At 35.0% G+C, this 14,449-nt stretch overlaps 1 long non-coding RNA gene across 1 annotated transcript; it reads right to left on the bottom strand.

Annotated features, from left to right (window-relative positions):
- Positions 1–3,533: 3,533 nt before the first annotated feature.
- Positions 3,534–13,893, bottom strand: LOC125093061 (uncharacterized). The gene is made up of 3 exons (XR_007125140.1): positions 13,835–13,893; positions 6,816–6,978; positions 3,534–4,149 (listed from the first exon to the last, which is right to left on the bottom strand). It is a non-coding gene; the product is annotated as an uncharacterized LOC125093061 (long non-coding RNA).
- Between the last annotated feature and the right edge of the window lie 556 nt (positions 13,894–14,449).

Below are 14,449 nucleotides of genomic sequence, written 5' to 3'. Positions count from 1 at the left end.
ATGGTAAATTCTTTTCCACCCCCTCACTTTAAATCTGGAGGTGTCTTCGGGTTTAAGATGAGTTTCTTGTAGGCAACATATAGATGGGTTTTGTTTTTTTATCCATTCTGATACCCTGTGTCTTTTGATTGGGGCATTTAGCCCATTAACATTCAGGGTAAGTATTGAGAGATATGAATTTAGTGCCATTGTATTGCCTGTAAGGTGACTGTTATTGTATATTGTCTCTGTTTCTTTCTGATCTACTACTTTTAGGGTCTCTCTTTGCTTAGAGGACCCCTTTCAATATTTCCTGTAGAGCTGGTTTGGTATTTGCAAATTCTTTCAGTTTTTGTTTGTCCTGGAAGCTTTTAATCTCTCCTTCTATTTTCAATGATAGCCTAGCTGGATATAGTATTCTTGGCTGCATGTTTTTCTCGTTTAGTACTCTGAATATATCATGCCAGCTCTTTCTGGCCTGCCAGGTCTCTGTGGATAAGTCTGCTGCCAACCTAATATTTTTACCATTGTACGTTACAGACTTCTTTTCCTGGGCTGCTTTCAGGATCTTCTCTTTGTCATTAAGACTTGTAAATTTTACTCTTAGGTGACGAGGTGTGGACCTATTCTTATTGATTTTGAGAGGGGTTCTCTGAACCTCCTGGATTTTGATGCTTGTCCCCTTTGCCATATTGGGGAAATTCTCTCCAATAATTCTCTCCAATATACCTTCTGCTCCCCTCTCTGTTTCTTCTTCTTCTGGAATCCCAATTATTCTAATGTTGTTTCATCTTATGGTGTCACTTATCTCTCGAATTTTCCCCTCTTGGTCCAGTACCTGTTTGTCCCTCTTTTGCTCAGCTTCTTTATTCTTTGTCATTTTGTCTTCTATATCACTAATTCTTTCTTCTGCCTCATTTATCCTAGCAGTGAGAGCCTCCATTTTTTATTGCACCTCATTAATAGCTTTTTTTATTTCAACTTGGTTAGATTTTAGTTCTTTTATTTCTCCAGAAAGGGCTTTTATCTCTCCAGAGAGGGTTTCTCTAATATCTTCCATGCCTTTTTCAAGCCTGGCTAGAACCTTGAGAATCATCATTCTGAACTCTAGATCTGACATATTACCAATGTCTGTATTGATTAGGTCCCTAGCCTTCAGTACTGCCTCTTGTTCTTTTTTATGTGGTGAATTTTTCCACCTTGTCATTTTGTCCAGATAAGAGTATATGAAGGAGCAAGTAAAATACTAAAAGGGTGGCAACAACACCAGGAAAATATGCTTTAGCCAAATCAGAAGAGATCCCAAATCGTGATGGGGGAGAAAGGGGACAAAAAGAGGTTCAGAAAGAAAAAGAAAAAAGAGAAAAAAGAAAAGAAACAATTAAAAAAGAAAACGAATAAAGAAAAAATATAAAAAAGAAAAAAAAATAAATATATATTAGATAAACTAGTTAAAAAACGTTAAAAAATAAAGGGGTGAAAGTTTATAAAAAATAGCAGAAGAAGAGAAAAAAATTGAAAACGAAAAAAAAATTAAATTAACCGCAAGGCTAAAAGAATCATGGGGAGAAAGCCATGAGTTCTGTGCTTTGCTTTCTCCTCCTCTGGAATTCCGCTGCTCTCCTTGGGATTGAAACTCCACTCCTTGGTAGGTGAACTTAGTCCTGGCTGAATTTCTTGTTGTTCTTCTGGGGGAGGGGCCTGTTGTACTGATTTTCAAGTGTCTTTGCTCCAGGCGGAATTGCACAGCCGTTACCAGGGGACAGGCTGATTAATCCGCTCGCTCGGGTTTGCTTTTGGGAGCTTTTGTTCCCTGAACGCTTTCCGTAGATTTCCGGAGGACGGGAATGAAGATGGCGGCTTCCCAGTCTCCGGCCCACAGGAGCTGAGAGCCCAGGGCCCCACTCTTCAGTGCGCCCTCAAAGAACAGCGCCCAATTACTCCCGTCTGCCTGGCCTCCGGGCGAGCTCCGAGCTCACTGAGCCTGTGACCGGTTCAAGGTAACCCCGAGCTGTGAGCTCACTCCTCGGCTCCGTCTCTGTAGCCAGCTTCCCCGTTCTAATACCTGTAAGCTCTGCGACCCTCAGACACCCCCGATCCTTCTGTGACCCTGCGGGACCTGAGGCCACGCTGACCCCACGTGGGCTTCACCCCAGTTAAGCCTCTGGAGCGATGTCCCTCAGCAGAACAGACTTTTAAAAGTCCTGATTTTGTGCTCCGTTGCTCCGCCGCTTGCCGGGAGCCGGCCCCTCCCCCCGCGGTCTATCTTCCCGTCGCTTTGGATTCACTTCTCTGCCAGTCCTACCTTTCAGAAAGTGGTTGATTTTCTGTTTCTAGAATTACTCTTCTTCTCTTTGATCTCCTGTTGGATTTGTAGGTGTTTGCAATCTTTAGATAAGCTATCTAGCTGATCTCCTGCTACCTGAAGTAGTCTCAGCCTGCTACTTCTCCGCCATCTTGACTCCTCCCCCTCAAATCCTGTCTTTTAATAACTGCTGGAGCTCGAGAGTTTTAAGCAATAAGACGAATAAAAAATCAAGTGTGAATGGTTCCAATTATTGATCATTGTTTATATCCAGACAATATATGAGATGTTTTACATATATCATTTCACTTAATACTTAGAACAACAGTAGCAGTTAAGAGAGTGGGCTCCTGAGTTAGAGATGTAATGCCAGCTTTTGCATCAAAATATAGAAGACCCAGTTTGGGATATATATTATTGGATGACAAAAACCTACATTTAAAAAATTCACTGTTTATCTGAAATTCAAATTTAACTTGCCTGTGCTTGATTTAGGAAGTTCAAAAGTTACATCTCCAAGCCCTATTTTCTTTATGCATATAGTGAAGATATTAATCATAGGTCTCACCTCATGTGGCTATTATACAATTTAAGCAAATTAATCCACATGAAATGATATAATGACAGTAGTTATTATTAATTATAAGGATTAATATAGAGTATGGACTGAATTAACATTTTCTTTAAGAAGATGGTCTTTCCATGTTTCACTCTTTTAATATTTACCTTCTTGTGACCATAATTAAGGGATAAATATATTTCATCTTCCCTCCAATTAAAAATGAACATTTTTAATGAACATTAGAAATGTTCATTTTTAATTGGAACATCCATTTAAATGTTTTAATTTCATTTAAAAATGAACATTATCTAGCCCTAATCTACAACCCAGTTGTGCCCCATTTTGCCAATTATTTAATTTGTGCATATCCTTGGAGTGAGAGTATTATATTAAAATCCTTGCTCTTCTACTGACATTTGGGCATAATTTGTTCTCCTAGAAACTTGATTTCTTATATATAATATCAGGGTAATGGAAGCTACTGTAAGTAATTATGAGAAATAAATAAGAATGTATACATTTATAATATATTGCTAAAATATCAAATATTATTTTATACTATAAATGATAATGTATATAAACAATGAATTGTATATAATAAAATTCTTTATAATTTATATATAAATTATTATGTTTTTATAAATGCATAAAAATTAAATACATATAAATATATACATATGGTTGTGGTTACTGCATTACATTGTGGTTAGTTAAGCATGTGCCTGAGTCCCTTGAGAGACTGATCATGAACCACCTTCAGAGCAGAGCAAGTGCTCTTCTCTTCAGAAGCCCCATGGTCACTTAACAAGATACTCAGCTCATGATTGATCTTGAAGAACTGTTTCCTGAATTGAATTTCAAGCTGAATCCATCCACCAACACTTATACACAAATAGCCATGCTGTTATTATTGGATTAAACAAGAGAAAATCTTATTCTTTAGACATCAAAAAGTTTCCCAAAGTCATACAAGACTGATGAATGAGAATGATGTGGCCAGTACCAATTCTTTTGACCTTTTATTTCAAAAACATTTCTAAAATTAACATACTTATATACCTGGTTTTGAACAGTGTTCTATCCATAATTTGAAGCAGGCATCCGATCCTACCACTTCTGCAGTAAATTTTGTAGATTTAACAGAGCATGTCTGGAGAAAATCTTCTAGTCTTTTTATTCCAGAACTATGATTTTCTTTAATTTATTTTTCAAAATATAGGGACAAATTATTCCATCTTTCTTCTCTTTTCTCTAGTTTAGCTGTCTCTTGATTTTCTTCAATAACTCCTTCTGCATTTGCCTTCTAAAACACAAAGAAATAGAACAAAAATTACCAGAAAAATAAATGTTTTGGGGATAATACATTTGATATTTTTGAGACAAATCTTTAATATCTCAGGCCATTAGTTTACCATTTAGGACATTCAAGTAGTACATCAAATTGGATGTTGGGGTTCCCAAATAAAGCGCAAACATCTACACATTATATAAGCATGATAATTTGCCATTCCCTTCTCTGTCTCCTCAGCTATTATTTCCTTAATCCATTATGCTGAAAATCAGTGGTCTGGCATTTCAAGTCTTTGGGGTTGAGTTTTAAGAAAAAAGTCTATTTCAAAATAACATTCAATTGACATAGATATCATTTTTAAGACTAGAAAAATTGTGGTATAATCACAAAAACTGCCCAGCCATGTTGCATGCTGCACTTCATAAAAGAAGAAATAGAACTTTTGCCCAGTGATTCCCAGAAGAAATCTAATGAGTCTGAATGTGGTACAATAGAAGCAGACATACAGTCTAATATTTTAATATCTAGACTACCATATGCAATAGAGAATGCTGTCAGAGCTAATCTCTGTGACAAACTTTCCTTTCCAGAACTCAGGGCATGTCCTTCTTTAGTTCTCCTTCACCATCTACCTCCTCAGTATGGAAACAATGGACGCAAGGACTCCTGAGTTACCAATGAAGTAATGTTAGCTCCTGGGAAGGAGCACAGACTTAACCAGGGGTAAAAAGATATCCTTGAAGAGTGTGGTAGCAACTAGAAACATGATCTTCCTTAAGCACAAAATAGAGAATGGAGAGAAAGAAAATATGTTCATCCTATACAACAAGGAATATTAAGTTTTAAATATGTATAGCTGCAAGTAATGAATAAGCAAAAAGAAAATACTGCAGCAATAGCGGATAAAGGACGTGCAAGAGAAATTAATAAGGAAGAGACACAAACGAACTCTAAATTTTGAAAAGATACCCATGTCACTGGTGTTCAAAGAATCGAGATTAAAAACCCTTGTTGGAGAGGAATTCAGGAAGAAAAAGCAGGAACTCTCATACACTTGTGATGGTAATTAGAGCTGACTGGTCAAAAGGCAGGTTCAAGAGTCAAGCCTGGGTCAGCGACTCACTAAGTAACTTAGCATAGTGTTCTTCACATAAGAGTTAGATAAACTGGTAACATGTTACTATTATTACATGTATTAGTAATAAAATAAGGACAGAAATTGTTAAGTCTTTGAAATAAGAATGTATCAGCATACATGAAAAAAAATCTTAAAATTTTTGATCCAGCAATTACTTCTTTAAGTAATTAGAAAATGTAGGAAGATTCATAGCACAAGCTATCATAGTAAAACAATGAAAACATAATATTATTATTGGATTAAACAAGAGAACATCTTATTTTTCAGGTATCAAAAAGTTTCCCTAATATAAATATACAATAAATAAATAAATATTTATTTTTTATAAATATAAATTATATAAATAAATACATCATAGAATATAATGCAAATACTAAAAGGAAAATTTTATTTCTAGTTCATTGAAACAGAAGGTTCTTCAAAATACATTGTGTAATGGGGAAAATAATAAAACCACATATACATTTTAAAATTTTGTATATATTTATAAATATGTACAGATTGAAATATTGGAAGGACAATCACCAGAAAGTTGATAGACATAACTTTAGGGGGGTAAAATTTTAGTGATTTCTCATTTTTTGATAGGTCTCCAGATAATCTAAATTTACTAGATGTGTTTGGCTTGTATAATCTTTTTTTTTTTTAAAGCTATCTAAAATTTGGGAAACAATGTGCTATTATGGAAGTATATTTAATAACAGAAAAATGTCCATTATATGTTGATAGGTGGGGGAATATGTTAAAAATATGTAGGGGGTTTTCTTGTAAAAAAATAAACCATATGAATAAAAATGACTGAACACTTATATGTCAAAATGTTAATAATGATTATCTGTGAGATGGGAGCATGGACTGTTCCTTTTTGTTCTTACTATTTTTCCATATTTCAAAAGGAAATAAGCAAATAGTAGCATGGCCATATTATAAATTATACACTACAAAATTGTGTTTCAAAAGATTTTTAATAATATGAAAGGGAAAATGACCACAAAGAAATGCACCAAAATGTTAACAGCATTTAACTCTGAGGGAGATCCTATTAGGATGTTTCTCTTCACTATGTTTCTTCATTTTAAAATTATTCTAAAAGGAGAATAAATTATTTTATCTTTTGTAATTCATGGTTAGTATTTAGAGTATACTTGATTTGCAGCTATTACTTTTTTTTAGAAAAATGATTTTTTTCTTCTCTAATAACCCAAGATTATCAATGTTACAGTCCTGGATATTGTTTGTTTGTTTTTTTAAGATTTTATTTATTTATTTGACAGAGATCACAAGTAGTCAGAGAGGAGGCAGAGAGGAGGGGAAGCAGGCTCCCTGCTGAGGAGGGGAAGCAAGCTCCCTGCTGAGCAGGGAGCCCGATGTGGGGCTCAACCTCAGCTCTCCGAGATCATGACCTGAGCTGAAGGCAGAGGCCTAACCCACTGAGCCACCCAGGTGCCCCAGTCCTGGATATTGTTAAGGAGGATCTCACATGTCAAGAGTAGAGCCTGAGGACCCCCGCATGACTAAGTCCCGCTAGTCAAGAATGTACCTGGTATTTTCTTTCCTTCTGCACAAAATTTTCTGGAGGTGGCAGAGATATTTCTCTTAAAATCCTTACTGATCTGTTACCTCGTACCAAAGAGTTTCCAAAGATGTGATAAAATGATGTAATTTCTGTACTTCTTTTCTTTCTTTGGCATCATTGGATTTAGCTGTAGGAAATAAAGCAATTATTAAAATATGCTGACAATGCTATTTATGAGCCTCATTAATGAGAAAGACTTTGACAGATACCCTTACAACTCACATTAATCTAATTATAAACCTCTTAGAGACAAAGATATAGAAACTCAAATTATTTGAGCCATATTTAAGTATCTTGGAGGGATCCAAATCAACATCTGGTATTTGCATTATCACTTTATTACAATCTACTAAGCATTATGGGTATACCCCATAGAAAAGTTGATGTGTGTTTATGCCCTTCTTTTCTTCCAGGCCATCAAAAACATGAGAGAAAACACCGGCTCTTTGGCATTGTTGATGGCAATAGCACAAGCTCAAGAACAAAGCATGTGAACACTCTGTAAGAGTACTATATATGGAAACAAGAGTCTCTGAAAACTACCCCAGAATTAAGTCAGAAATAACTGGTTAAAACAATTAAATCAGATTCCAGGTGATATCATAGAATAGACTTTGGAAACCAGGTATTATCAATTTTCAGACTTCCCTTAGTCCTCAGGAGTACTGCACACAACTAAAATAGATATCCCTTTTCCATATGATGCCAAAGCAAATCTTTTAAAATGTAAACTTGATCATGTCTCTCATGTGGTTTGAACATTTCAGTGGCTTCCTGTTGCTCTGATGTTATTCAAAATCTTTGTTAAGGCCTACAGAAGTCTGCATGATCCAGACTCCTCTCACATCACTCTCTACTCTGAACTCATTGGCCACTTCCTGTCATGGCGTCCCTCTACTGACTGCATCACACCATGCCCCTACTACCCAGGCCCAGATAATTACCCTCATCTTTCAGATTTGGTTTAAAAATTTCCCAACCCTTCTAGCTTACCCTCTTCAAACCCTTTACACCTAATTGTAGTTATCTTTAATTTTAAAGAAGTATCTCTGTAATGGTTTGCCTACTATCTGCTCTGCTAGACTGTGAGCACTGCAAGATCAGAAACATCTTTCACATTCCCAGTTCTATTCCCAGAACCTGACACAAAGCTGTGCACATAGTAGGTCTCAGTTCATAGGACAGATGTTGACTGAGTGTGTCAGAGATCTGCAATACCAATCTGGCTGCCTCTTCCCAAGCTGTAAGAAATCCTAATTGTGTGCAACTGATTTTTAATTTTTCCTACACTGATTTTCCTGTACCAGTTTGAAATCCAAGAAGACAACAAGATTACCAAACTATACTGGCCCATAATATCTTATTGCCAAAATAATTACTAGGTTATTTGAACATTTAAACCTTATTTCACTTAATAAATACAATTATTAAACAATATTTTAGAGCAAATAACTAATGTAGTTAGTAATTTGGGAAATAATGACAATATAACATGATTAATGAGGACGAAGTCCTTGGATCTTACGAGATAATGCAACAGGAATTTTTAACCAAGAAAAAAGAACTAAAGAAATTTCAATAATAACATGTAAATTTATGGTAGCAACCTAAGACTAATAAAAGGTTAAAAATCCTGTCTAGACAAAACAGCTTTTTACCCCAATAGATCAATCGAAATCTCATTTTTCATATTATGGAAACTAGCTTCTTCCCAGTTCTACTATGAAACACTGGGAATTTGCATGGTGGCAGAGAGAAAGGAGAGCATAGACTTCATTCATCTCAGAGGAGTCATTTTTTTTTCTTATATGTATGATATAATTCTTTAATAAATAAGAATGTTGAAAATGTTCACTAGATATTAGTTATATTTTCATTACTGTTGCACCTAGTCCTTTCAAAATCATCACTGAGGGGTCTGAAAGAATGCCATTGTGTGAGTTCATCAGATTCTTTCATCTCAAAAAGAGATAAAATAGCTCGATCATCACTGGGAAAAAAAGGCATACAGTATAATATGCGCATATATATATATATTTTTAGTTTCTACTTTAAAAAGTTCTAGCCATGAACTTATGTAATGATTTTATATTTTATAACTATGAATAAGCAAAATAGGTTTTAATAAACAATATATTTCCTGAAGAAATAGTCAAGAATGGGACAGGAATATCTGTAAAATTGTCTCTATGGTGATGAAGAGGACATACTAAGAATTTATTTGTATGTGGGATTGAATTAGTACCAAATAATGTTGAAGGATATATAACCTCACTGATATAGATTGATATTTATGAAACTGAGATCCCTTCTGGATTATTTTAGCTTGTTTATTTGTGTGTATTTATAAATTATTTCAAACACAGAGAAAAGATTAGAGAATAGAAGATACCTACAAACGTACTATTCATTGATTCCAAGCTATTCATTGAATGTCTGCTATGTCCAGGTTCTCTTCCAGATTCTGAGGCTATGTGAGTGAATAACGCAGACTTAAAAAATTCAAAAAACTATCTCTTTGAGTTATATACTAAAAGAAGTTTACAGAAAACAAAGAAATATAAAGATAAAATATACACTATGCCTGATGATAAAAAGGGCATAAAGGAAAAAAATAAGGCAGAGATGGTCTCATTCTAAGCAAGATGGTCAGGAAGAGCCTGCTGAGAAGGTATTTGAGCAATAGGTTAAAGGTTGTTTGAGTCAGAACATTCTGAACAAATAGAACAGCAAGAAGAAAAGTTGAGTAGTGGGAGAGCAACTATTGTTTAAAAGAAACACAATGGCCAAGACATGGAAAAAACTTAGGTGCCCATCAATAAGATCAATGAATAAAGAAAATATGGGGCATATATATAGTAGAATATTACTCAGTCATAAAAAGCAAAGGAAAGTCTACCATTTATGACAACATGGCTAGACCTTGAGGGTATTGTGCTAAGTTAAATAAGCCAGACAAAGAAAGGACACCCCAAAAAAAACAAAAACAAACAAACAAAAAGCAAGCTCATAGAAACAGGGTAGTTTGGTGGTTACCAGGAGCTAAGGGATGGAGAAAGTGGAAAGATGTTGGTCAAAGAATACAAACATCCAGTTTTAAGATGAGTAAGTTCTAGAGATCTAATATACACTATGCTAACTACAGTTAACAGTATATACTTGAAAGTTCCTAAAATAATAGGTCTTTTTTTTTTTGGAAGATTTTATTTATTTATTTGTGAGAGAGAGAATGGGAGAGAGAGAGAGCACATAACGGGGGAGGGTCAGAGTGAGAAGCAGACTGCTGGGAGCCCAATGCTGGCCTCAATCCCAGGACTGCCAGCATAATGACCTAAGCCGAAAGGAGCCCTTCAACCAAATGAGCCACCGAGGCACCCCAAAAGAGTAGGTCTTAGATGTTCTTACCACAAAAGGCAATTATGTAAGGTGATGGGTGTGTTCATTAACCTTACTATTGTGATCATTTTGCAATATATACATGTATCACAACATCATGTTTTATATCTAAAATTTATACAATGTTATATGTCAATTATACCTTAAGATGCTGGGGGAGGGGGGTTTGTGGGTAGAAACAGAAAGGAGGCCAACATGGGCAGAGCAGGAGACCTTGGGAGAGATTAGTACGGAATGAGGTCAAAGAGGAAAGAGAGAGGGATGCCTGTCTGGCTCAGGCAGTTAAGGGTCTGCCTTCGGCTCAGGTCATGAGGGGTTCTACATCAGTTTCCTTGCTCAGAAGGAAGTCTGCTTCTCCCTCTCCCACTCCCCATGCTTGCACTCTCTCTCTGACAAAAAATAAAGTCTTCAAAAAAAAAAAAAGTGAGGTAGTAGTTTTTGGAAGATAGAAAGCAGTAAATCCCAATAGTTCTTTTAATCTGAGTGAGTTGAAACTCCTTAGAAGGCTTTGAGCAAAGAAGAGAAATTATCTGATTTTCCCCCCACAATATCACTCTGGCTGCTATGTTGAAAACATAGTGAAGGAGGCAAAGGCAAAAGTAAGAGAGCAGTAAGGGGCTACTGCAATAATGAAGAGGTGATGGTAGGTTGGCCAGGATATGCACGGTATACAGAAGCAAGAAAAGGAAATATTCTCCATGTATTTTGGAGGAGGAGAAATGAAGTTGACTAAAAGGATGTGATATGAGAAATACAAAAAGAAGTCAAGGATGATTCCAAGAATTTTGACCTGAGAAACTAGAAGAAAAGAGAAGTAGAGGTAGAGGGAAGACCAGGTTCCCATGAGATCAGGAGCTGTCAATTCCACAGAGTTTAGAATGTATATGAAACATCCAATTAGAATCAGAAGTTTAGAGACTTGAATCAAGGTACAATTTTGGGAATTTATGGCAAAAATGCTGGAGATATTAATTCAAGACTTGATATTATAGAAAAAAAAAAAGATTTAAAACCATGACACTAGGTGATCAAAGGAATGACCACTTAGTCAAATGTTAATGGTTTTCTAGGTTTGCTTCATTTGTTAAAAAAAAAAAAGTGGACAAAAATTAAAAAATTTTTTAAAAAAAGTAGAGCACTGCAGATAGATTTTAAGCCTCCTAGTTAACTCTGAGAAACCTTTTCTTCTCTCTTGGGAAAGTAACTGCTACTTTGTATTCATCATGCCCAGGCATATTTATATACTATTGCTAAACAGACTGCACATAAATGACCTCATAATAGTTATATCATTTTCTAACTTTCTGTGTTACATTAACAATATGCTTTTGAGATTCATACATGTTGATGTGTGTGTGTTTGTGTGCAGTTACTTCTTTTTACTGAGAAGTGTTACATTATTTTAATTTCCCAAAATTTACTTCTCATTATCCTACAGCTGGATATTTAGCATACTACAACAAACAATGCTACTACAATGATCATTAATGCAATTTTTCCTTGTGCAAATATACAAGAGTTTCTCTACTTAAACTGCAGTTTCAGTTTCTAGAGAAAGCATACCTTGAATTTCACTAGGTTTTTACCAATTTCTATTTCCAGGTCAATGTTTAAACAATGTTTCCATTGCTTCCCTAGATTTTTTTCCATTGCCACACATCTCTGGCATGGTTCAGTCTTGTAAATTTTACCAAAATGAAGGGTGTGGAATAATGGCCAATTGTAGTTTTAATCCTAATTAAATCTTCATTTCCTTGAGTAACAGCAAAGTTAAACATCTTTTCACAGTTTTATTGGCAATTACCACACTTGCTCATCTATAATTAATTGCTTCTATTCTTTTGCTCTTTTTATTCTGTCTCATTCATCATTTTCTTATGAATTTTAGGAATTCTTTATACTAAATTTTTTATACTAATTCTCTGCTGGTTATATACATTTTAAACATGTCCACAATTTTTCTCTTACAGCACTTAAATTTAATATTGTCTAATGTATCACATGTTTCTTAAAGACATAAATTTTATATAGCAATTGAATGCTCTAAGTCATAAAACCCTGAGGTTTATGACCCTGAGGTCATAAAAATATTTTCCTATATTTTTTTCTGTGAGTGCAACAGTTGTCTTTCACATTTAGATCTCTACCAATTTAAAACTTATTTTGGTGCATTGTGTCATCTAGAGATAGACTTTCATTTTTTTTTAAATGTAATATTCGCAGAATAATTTGTTATTTTCATAATGATCTGTTTTGTCACATCGGCCATATATGCAATTGGTAGGATCACCTTTGCTTCCAAATTCACCAATCTTCTTGTGAGACCACTATAATTCACATTCTCCCCACCACACACATTTCAGCATTCCTTGTCTCATCACCATTAACTGCCTAAAAGACCCATCCCTAAAATGATGGTTAGTATTTGGACTACTTAAACCATCTTTAGAACTAGTTTCTTCAAGCCAGACTCCTCTGGTTATCTCATTCTTCTATCCAACTTCTATACTTACAAGGTCACTATCCATTATTACCAGACTCTAATGTTCCTTTGAATCTACTTCTATAACCTCACTAAACCCTTTCACTGTATCTTCTAGACCTTAGGGACTGTCATCAATAATTCCCTATATCTATAAACCCTGAATATTCCTTTTACCCAACTGCTCTTCCCTGAGGATTTTTCTCCTTCCTTTGCTTCTTCTTCAAGTCTGGCTAATTTTTCTTCATTTTCTTTATCCCTTACGATCGGCCCAGAAACAATTTAATACACTCCTTGCTCCTTTTTGCTGTTTTAAGACCTCTTTTTCCCTTTCTACTCCATTGAAATACATGCTTCTGATATAAAACTAATAGACTTGGAAAATAAAAATGTAAGATATATTTGAATTTCAGATAAACAGTGGATACATTTCAACATTAATATCCTTCATGTAGCCTTACTTCAGTGTCAGTTCCAAAAATGCTCCCCTGCTGAATTATCCTCCTTGCTATTCCATTTCATTGAAGATATAAAAATGTCTTTCCCTTAATTATTTTCTTCTCTCATTGCTTCTGATGATTTCAAAATCCACACTGTTGATTCATTCCACATTTGCCCTTTAAAATTCTGTACCTTGGCTACCACCACACACTTACTGTCTTTAATTATACCCTTAATTTATCATGCCCATTATAGAGAATAAAGGTGAAAGAGACAACTCTACATGCAAGGGATGAAGGAAAGTTGTTTGAAGAAATTTTTTAATGTTTTTAAAATCATAATAGTCAATTATGTATAAAGTAAAATCACCAAAATTCTCATTAAAATTTATCATCCAGTATGAATTTTAATTATGCATGTACAACATATACAATAATAAATCCAGCTCATTATACCTGATACAGAAAATAAATACCACAAACAACACAATGTTTTTCTATAAATATTTCCTTAGAAAAAGTAGTTTTGACAAAATATCTCCAGCATAATATCTATAATCTCAGTTTTCAGGGGAATGAGTACCAATTTATGATTTTCTTGATTTGATTCTGGTAGTATTTAGGAATACACTTAATATTTGAACACAAAACTCTAAAGAATTTACCATTGTGTGGACGCCTGGGTGGTTCGGTCGGTTAAGTGTCTGCCTTCAGCTCAGGTCATGATCTCAGGGTCCTGGGATAAAGCCCCACTTCAGGCTCTCCACTCAGCCGCAAGTCTGCTTCTCCCTCTGCCTCTGTGATCCCTCTCCCTCTGTTACTGCTTTTGCTTTCTATAAAATAAATAAAATCTTTTAAAAAAAAAGTCATGAATGTTGTCTTAAAAAAAAAAAAAGGAATTTACCATCATGATGCAAGTGTTTCTAAAAGAGCAAAGCTAAACATTTTCAGTTTTTATTGCAAAATAAACAATACTTCAATAGAATTGTTACAAATCAGAATGTTTTAATAAAATTTGTATCACACCTATTAAATCACAATGTAAAAATATATTGAGTGAACTGATGTAGAAATTTCCTTTCAGGGCACCTTGTTGGCTCAGTGGGTTAAACCTCGCCTTCAGCTTAGGTCATGATCTCAGGGTCCTGGGATCGAGTACCTCATCGGGCTCTCTGCTCAGCAGGGAGCCTGTTTCCCTCTCTCTCTCTCTGCCTGCCTCTCTGCCTGCTTGTGATCTCTCTCTGTCAAATAAACAAATAAAATCTTTAAAAAAAAAAAAA

Source organism: Lutra lutra, chromosome 2 (assembly GCF_902655055.1).
Source record: "Lutra lutra chromosome 2, mLutLut1.2, whole genome shotgun sequence".
In the NCBI taxonomy this organism is placed as follows: Eukaryota; Metazoa; Chordata; class Mammalia; order Carnivora; family Mustelidae; genus Lutra; species Lutra lutra.
This window is presented reverse-complemented; position numbering and strand designations above follow the sequence as displayed.